Below are 8,897 nucleotides of genomic sequence, written 5' to 3' on the forward strand. Positions count from 1 at the left end.
CGATGAAGTTTTTTTCTTGATTCATGTTCCTATGAGGTCCTAGAACAAATTCAGCTTGGTTGCCCAAAGTTGCCGTTTGGGCAATTTTGCCAATTTGCATAAATCCAAAATGGCCGCCAGATGCCGTCCTGAAAACCTAACTTTCGAACCTCTGTCCACAAAATGATGAGTAATGACTCGTTTTAGGGGTTTAGAGATGTGTAGAACCGATTTCTGTAATCATTTTTGCAATATAAGGTCATCTTCAGGTCAAATCCAAGATGGCCGCCATATTCCATCTTGAAAAATTGGCTTTTGTTCCCCTTGCCCCGGCATGACGAGTAATACCTCTATTTAGGGGTTTTTGGGTGTGCAGAATCCATTTCTGCTTTCTATTTTGCAATATAATGTCATCTTCAGGTCATATCCAAGATGGCCGCCATATGACACCATCTTGAAATATCAATTGTTGAACCTTTTGCCCCAGAATCATGAATAATTACTCTATTCACGAGTCATTTGGTATGTTGATTCAATTCACGCAGTTATTTTGCACAAAGGATAATCTTCAGATCAAATCCAAGATGGCCGCCAACCGCCATCTTGAAAAATTACTGTCCGAGGCTTATGTCCGGGAGTTTTGATCCTTTTTTATTTCTGTGCAACCATGCTTTCACAGTGAAATGACTTTAAAATATTATTTGAATTAAAAAAGGATTTCTCCTTAATTTTTTTTTCAAAAAAAAATTAGTTCACTTATTAACTTCCTTTGTAATTATTATTGGACTTTTCTGACTTCTCCTGACAAGAGCCATTGACTTGGTCAGCAGGAGTGCACTCTTTAGCCTCCTGCAGAAGGTAGGCTCCCCAAGACTGTTTCAAGGTCAGGATTTTTCTCATTCGTGAAATGTTTTACGGAAACGATGTCGCCCCTGCCTCTCAAGAAAAGGGAATACAAGACCTAGTCATACATAACAGCTGCCTATAATGTGCATGTAATGGGTTTGGATCATCCATCAGCCTTTGAGACAGTCAGAAATCCTGATAGACTCAAGGCACCGACTGTCCTCCAGATACGTATATCAACAGCACACACTCGTCTGGTTGTGGTGAACTCCTCACCTACCTTGGACCGACTATATGTCTCTTGCCCCCTTTCACAGGACAAGCAGATAAGCATCAGGATTGTAAAATCTGTCACAGTCATGGCCAAGCTCCTGCACGGAAGTAAGTCCTGGAAAACGTACGCCGACCAAAAAAAGTGGCTAAACACCTTCCATGTCAGCTGCCTCGGACGTATCATGCACGTTAAATGGCAGGACAAAGTGAAAAATACAGAGGCCCTTCAGCGTACGTGTTGGCATCCAAAGCTTAATCTCGCTCCTTAGTCATGGGGCATGTTTGCCGCATGAAACCTTGGCAAATCCATTCTTGGATTCGCCAAGGTAAGGTGAGCTGTGTGATTGGTCTCACCCCATCGGTAGATCACACCTCCGTTACAAAGACACCTGCAAACGTGACATAAATCTTGCCGGCATAGACACTAACACTTAAGAAGGTGTAGATGATAGTCGCCATTCTATGGAGAGCTACTTAGTACAGGGGTCAAGACGTCAGAAAATAATCGGAATGCTAAATTGGCAGACCAAAGGCCTAGGAGGAAGGCCAGGACAGCATCTCTATATAAATAAATAATAATAATAAAATGTAAAAATTTGCTCTAGAGACTGCCACTCTAGAGTGGAGCTCTATAGTCACTCTCAAAAATGTGAGGCCTAGCGCTACACCATCGTCTTTTAAGGCAAAATGATGCCTACCAATCATTGGACACATTGATTTAGAAAAAATATTGATAAAACACTTTCAATTTCAAATAAGACCCTAAAAGCCTCTTCAGTACAAAGGTATGGATGGACCTTAAAAAAATAAAAATAGACTCGAAATGGATCATAGCCCAAACCTAAAGAGGATTCATTCTAAGTTGAGCAATTAATGTTGAAATCTGACATCTAAGGTGTAACTTCACCTTGACCTTGAACTTGAGAATTAATAAAAGAAATGATTATTCTTACTGAAATCCCTTTACATTACTTCTAACACGTATAAGCCTCGGACTATAATTTTTCAAGATGGCGGTTGGCGGCCATCTTGGATTTGACCTGAAGATTATCCTTTGTGCTAAATAACTGCATGAATTGAATCAACATACCAAATGACTCGTGAATAGAGTTATTATTCATGATTCTGGGGCAAAAGGTTCAACAATTGATATTTCAAGATGGCGTCATATGGCGGCCATCTTGGATTTGACCTGAAGATGACATTATATTGCAAAATAGAAAGCAGAAATGGATTCTGCACACCCCAAAACCCCTAAATAGAGGTATTACTCGTCATTCTGAGGCAATGGGAACAAAAGTCAATTTTTCAAGATGGCATATGGCGGCCATCTTGGATTTGACCTGAAGATGACCTTATATTGCAAAAATGATTACAGAAATCGGTTCTACACATCTCTAAACCCCTAAAACGAGTCATTACTCATCATTTTGTGGACAGTGGTTCAAAAGTTAGGTTTTCAAGATTGCATCTGGCGGCCATTTTGGATTTATGCAAATTAGCAAAATTGCCCAAACGGCAACTTTGGGCAACCAAGCTGAATTTGTTCTAGGACCCCATACGAACACGAATCAAGAAAAAAACTTCATCGGAAAGAACATTTCTAGGTTGGTGTATTGAGCCAATGAGACTGTCAAAACGACTACCATAGTAAACATGCTTAACGTCATGATAAGGAAGTCTAAACTGTTGTGTTGACTGTTTTATACATGTAGCCTACATATTGCACTTTCAGTGTGTGAGGGTGTGAGTGGATAAAGGGTGTATTTTTACAGACAAATCAAGGTTTAATTCTGAAATACACGCACCTGCTTTAAAGAAATAAAGCATAATTAATCATTCCTGAAAAACTATAGTTTTGATGTCTCCATTAAAAATATGTTACTATTCAAGGAAATTTACAATACACATGCATTTTAATTTAAGCCAAAACCTGTCGCAGATTCAGCTCTATCTTTGTCTCGATTTTTATTCATTCATTATATATATATTCTGCCCTTGTATATATACCATTATTTATCTTCAATCAATCACGTTAATGTATTTAGTCTATTTTTCTATAGCCTATCTTTATATAATTCATGTTTATAGTTTGTCTACTTCATGTTATTTCTGGTGTATGGTCATGTACACACGATATTCTGCATTTTTTGCCTTGTATATTATGAATATATTATCATCTTCACTATAGAAAATAAAATGATTTTTCATCGATGAGTGAAAAGTCGTAGTAATGAATAGAAACTCCTGTAAAAAAGTGTGTTCTGGGTAGCTGGTACAATGATGATGATGGAGATGATGACGAGGACGACGATGATGATGTTGGTAGTGGTTGTGGTGGTGGTGGTGATGATGATGATGGTGGTGATGATGATGATGGTAATAATCACAGTAACGATTTATATGATGATGATGGAGACGATGCCAACGACGACAACGACTATGATGATGATGCCGATTGTAATGAGATAAAAATAAAGCGATTATGTCATAATCATAATGATAATAATCACATCATTGATGAATGATGATGATCATCATGATGTGTCGACAATAGACATTGACCGATATAAGTCACAGTGCTCTGAAATCGAATAGATATTTTAAAGGGAAACATTAGCACGTTTATGTTGGGGAATAGCCACCTATCGCAATCCTCACGGACTCTAATATTAGGGTCCCCCAACACAAACGTTAAGGCTTAATCATACACTTGATTTTTAAGATTGATTATACATTATAGTCAATAGAATCAAACGTAGAAAACTGCTCTATAATCAATGCTAAGCTTTGTGTTACAAGGGGGGTTACAGGCCCTACAGATCTGCTTTTCGTGTGCAAAATTCTTTCCCGCGACACCCGCACCATACATGCATGTACATTACGACTGATGGCTGGAGATAATTATTCGAAATGCAGGATCTATAATAGATTATGACATGGATAAGAAAGTGGTTTTTCTAACAAATCGAGTACATTTTGAGTGAGAAAAATGTTAATGAATTAAAGCTTAGATCATTACAATTCATCGAATCGATATTGCATTTAATGTGGATTATTGGTGAATCTCTGGCAATTGATTCCATGGTTCAAATCGCCTCTCCAGGCGAAACCATTTCGCATGCGTTGATTATGTACACAGCATGTATACGTCTCAACATGTACCAGCCGAATTTGCGGTTTTTTTGTCTCACCTGCATAGCAGAGTGAGACTATAGGCGCCGCTTTTCCGACGGCGGCGGCGGCGTCAACATCAAATCTTAACCTGAGGTTAAGTTTTTGAAATGACATCATAACTTAGAAAGTATATGGACCTAGATCATGAAACTTGGCCATAAGGTTAATCAAGTATTGCTGAACATCCTATAAGAGTTTTTTGTTACATGACCAAGGTCAAAGGTCATTTAGGGTCAATGAACTTGGACCATGTTGGAGGAATCAACATCAAAATCATAGCGGAGTGAGACTATAGGCGCCGCTTTTCCGACGGCGGCGGCGGCGTCAACATCAAATCTTAACCTGAGGTTATGTTTTTGAAATGTCATCATAACTTAGAAAACATATGGACCTATTTCATGAAACTTGGGCATAAGATTACTCGAGTAACACTGAACATCCTGCATGGGTTTTATGTCACATGACCAAGGTTAAAGATCATTTAGGGTCAATGAACTTTGGTTCAATTGGGGTATCTGTTGAATTCCCATCATAACTTGAAAGTTTATGGATCTGATTAATGAAACTTGGAAATAATAGTAATCAAGCATTACTGAACATTTTGTGCAAGTTTCAGGTCTCATGATTAAGGTCAAAGGTCATTTAGAGTCAATGAACTTTGGCCGAATGGGGGTATCTGGTGAATACCATCATAACTTTGAAAGTTTATTGGTCTAGTTTGTTAAACTTGGACATTAGAGTAATCAAGTATCACTGAACATCCTGTGCGCATTTCAGGTCACATGACCAAGGTCAAAGGTCAATGAACTTTGGCCGAATGGGGTGTATCTGTTTGAATTATCATCATAACTTTGAAAGTTTATGGATCTGATACATGAAACTTGGACATAATAGTAATCAAGTATCACTGAACATCCTGTGCGAGTTTCAGGTCACATGATCAAGGTCAATGGTCATGTAAGGTCAATGAACTTTGGCCATGTTGGGTTTTTTTGTTGAATAACCATCATATCTCTGTAAGTTTATTGGTCTAGTTCATAAAAAGTTGACATAAGAGTAACAATGTATCACTGAACATCTTGTGTGAGTTAGAGTAGTTTTCAAAATCAGCACTGCTGCTATATTGAACCGCGTGATGCAGGTGAGACGGCCAGAGGCATTCCACTTGTTTTCTTTTGTTCACTCCTACACAAACAATATGCCTCTAGCACACAATGTAATGGGCATTGTGTTTTACTTTCCCCAAAATGGGGGGATTAGATTCGAATTTCCGGGGGGACCACTTCTATTGATGAGTGGATACCAGACATGACCATGCGTTTTCGAAAAGCACCCTAAACAAGGGAAGCAAGGCTTTTCAGATTATGAAAATGCATCACTCAACAAGTACTTAGCATGTGAAGCCCTATTCAAGTATTGAAAACTTATCCTCCTTTTCAGTATTTTAAACATCGTTTTTACACCCTTATAACGTTACACAGGCCTATACGTAACGTACTTGCCCTCTCTTTCCCTTTTTACGCGTGGTCGCGCCTGGTATCTACTCTTCAATGGAAGTGCCCCCCCGGTCGACCTCTCGAGCTCTGGGAGGAACCAGATGTGGCTTTGGAAAGTTGTCCTAAATCGGATATATCGCTGTTACCATAGTAGCAACCAGAATCTTGCGCACGAAACGCAGATTGAATGTTTCCGTTCCAGATGCGAAACGAAAAAAAAAAATCTCATGTCACACAATTTGCATTGCAGGACAGATTTTTACGACCATGACGACGGGCTCAAAAGTCTCTTCCAAAATCAACTACCATAGGCGGATCCAGCTTTTGGCGAAAGGGGGGGACGCACTGCCGAGCGGCGCACATATCTTTGCACTTCACCGGCGCCATAAAAGAAAATGTTGAAAAAGGGGTAAAGTCTGACCCTGTCAAATGTTCTTTTCAAAATGTAGGATTATCTCCGGGGGGTGGGGGGGGGGCAAGTCTCGAACATATTTAAAAAAAAAATAAAGAAGATAGAGTAAACGGACCGAGGTATAAAAGTATTTGGTGCACATCTCACATTTGCACATTTTAGTTTTCATGAAATGTTAAGGAAAAAATGTGTTTTCACAACAGCTGATCGGGAATTTGCCCCCCTTCCCCTTGCTGTATACAACCATTCCCTGAAGTCCACTTATACATATCTCATTATAACAGAAAACATACATCAATTTAAACATATAATCTTTCTAAAACATATATATATAGAGAGAGATTGAAAAACTTATTCAAGAAAGGAACAAGCAAATGTAACACAAATTATGCATGTTATGTGCGATTTCAAAATCTCGTGTACTAACCCTTTTATTGCGATGAGGCCATATCTTTTGTATATTAATTAAGATACTATTTTTTACTATATATATATATATATATATATATATATATATATATATATATATATATATATATATATATATATATATATATATATATATATACAGGGGCGTCGATCCTTTTTTCAGATGGGGGGGGGGGCAAAATCATGAATCAATTTTCCAAAGGCGCTCGATCACAAAAAGCAAACAAACCTCACACACACAAACACAAACACACACACATGCATAAATATATATATATATTTATCTGTATGACTCATGAGATAAAGACACATATCTCACCGAAAAATTAATGCGAGCGCGAAGCGCGAGCTGAATTTTTTGTAGTATACTGATCTGAAAACAGGAATAGGTGCCTGTTTAGGACTGTTTGTAGTAACTCATGAAGAGGATACATATCTCACTACACATATAATGTGAGTGCCGAGGGCGAGCTGAAATTTCTTTATGTTCTGACCAGAAAGCCTGATATTCAAGGCATTTTTGGTACCAATGATTAAGATGGGTATCTAAATAAAAACAATAGATGCGAGCGTGATATTTAATTTAGCTTAATATTTTGATATTTCGATCTGAAAAAATGATAGTTTAACTTGGGCGTTTTTAATAAAGAACAAGATTATATCCAACAAAAGATTATTGCAAATCGAAGCGGGAGTTCTTTTGAGGTTCAGAACTGAAAACGGACATTCTATTCACCTATTTAATTATGAAAAGTAACGGGTTTTGCTGAGAAATGATGCGAGCGCGAAGCGCGAGCTGAAAATTTTTATATTCCAATCTGAAAAGCGGACAATTTGAGCACGATTTTAAATAAAGAACGAGTTGTGTAGCTCAATCTCGCTTGCTGATTTCTGTGTAACATAACCGTCTTTTTGTATTTTTGCACATGCGGATTTATTGGGGAGGGCAAAATGATATGTTTGCCCACCCCCAATATTTTCATTGGTGGGGCGATCGCCCCCCCCCCAGGATCGACGCCTCTGCATATACAATGATACTACATCATGAATCATTTGGAATACATCACCAATCCAGGTTTATATATCATCATTCAGATTTCATGTACATGATGTATAGGCCTATATACAGTGCGTCCCATAAAAAACGAAACCGAGATTTAGCGATCATTTATCGTACCTTAATCATAAATAGAATAGACAAATGACCTACCAATTTAAAGCTTAGAATCTCCTCTTTCATCTGATATTACTTAGATTATTTCTCATTCACGCATGAGTGAGCAAATACAATGTGAACAAGGGATATCAACAACTCATTTGGCGGGGGGTATCTGGGTTTCAAAAAGAGAACCACATTTCTGAAAAGTTCAATACCTGCTCTTTAATTTGGTACCAATATTACAGAAAATGGTCAAGAAATAAAAAAAGTTCTGGTCATTTGAAATAAGGCTTGTATTTCCATAATTTCATGAGATAAACGTGTTTTCACCGGTTTCCCACAGAAGCTTTCGCATGGTGAACAAAAGATTTAATGCATGGCTGATCGTCAACAAAACAGTGTCGAGAGAGTTTGAAAGCCAGCCTGGAGAACCTCTTCATTTTATGAAATTATTGAAATTCAAGCCTTATTTCAAATGACCAGAACTTTGTTATTTCGTGACCATTTTCTGTAATTTAGGTATCAAATTAAAGAGGAGATATTGAACTTTTAAAAAATGTGGTTTTCTTTTTGAAACCCAGATACCCCCCGCCAAATGAGTTTTTGATATCCCTTTTTTACATTGTATTTGCTCACTCATGCGTGAATGAGAAATAATCTAAGTAATATCAGATGAAAGAGGAGATTCTAAGCTAATTGGTAGATCATTTGTATATTTTATTTATGATTAAGTAATGATAAATGATCGCTAAATCTCGGTTTCGTTTTTTCTGGGACGCACTGTACAGAATTTCGTATTTATATTATATTGTGATGCTTTTCACTAAATCTAATGCAATTTGTAATGATGATTAATTTTTATCTAATTATTTGATGAAACTGGATATAATGCTTATGACCTGAATTCAGAAAGAGATCCTTCAAGACAGAGCTTTTCAAATAGTTCTCCAGTTTTACAGGTATCGTTATCTTTGTTTTAAATATTTATTTTGTTTTAATATCTAATCATCTTTATAAAACGTATAGTATCTGTCTTACACTAAAGGCCAAAGAGGTGGCACAATGTGGAATGTGTAAAGGAGAAAGGTGACTGACTTTTTCTTACTAAAGCATTGGAAAATAATAT

The sequence above is a fragment of the Lytechinus variegatus genome, chromosome 1 (genome assembly GCF_018143015.1).
Source record: "Lytechinus variegatus isolate NC3 chromosome 1, Lvar_3.0, whole genome shotgun sequence".
NCBI classification, from domain to species: Eukaryota; Metazoa; Echinodermata; class Echinoidea; order Temnopleuroida; family Toxopneustidae; genus Lytechinus; species Lytechinus variegatus.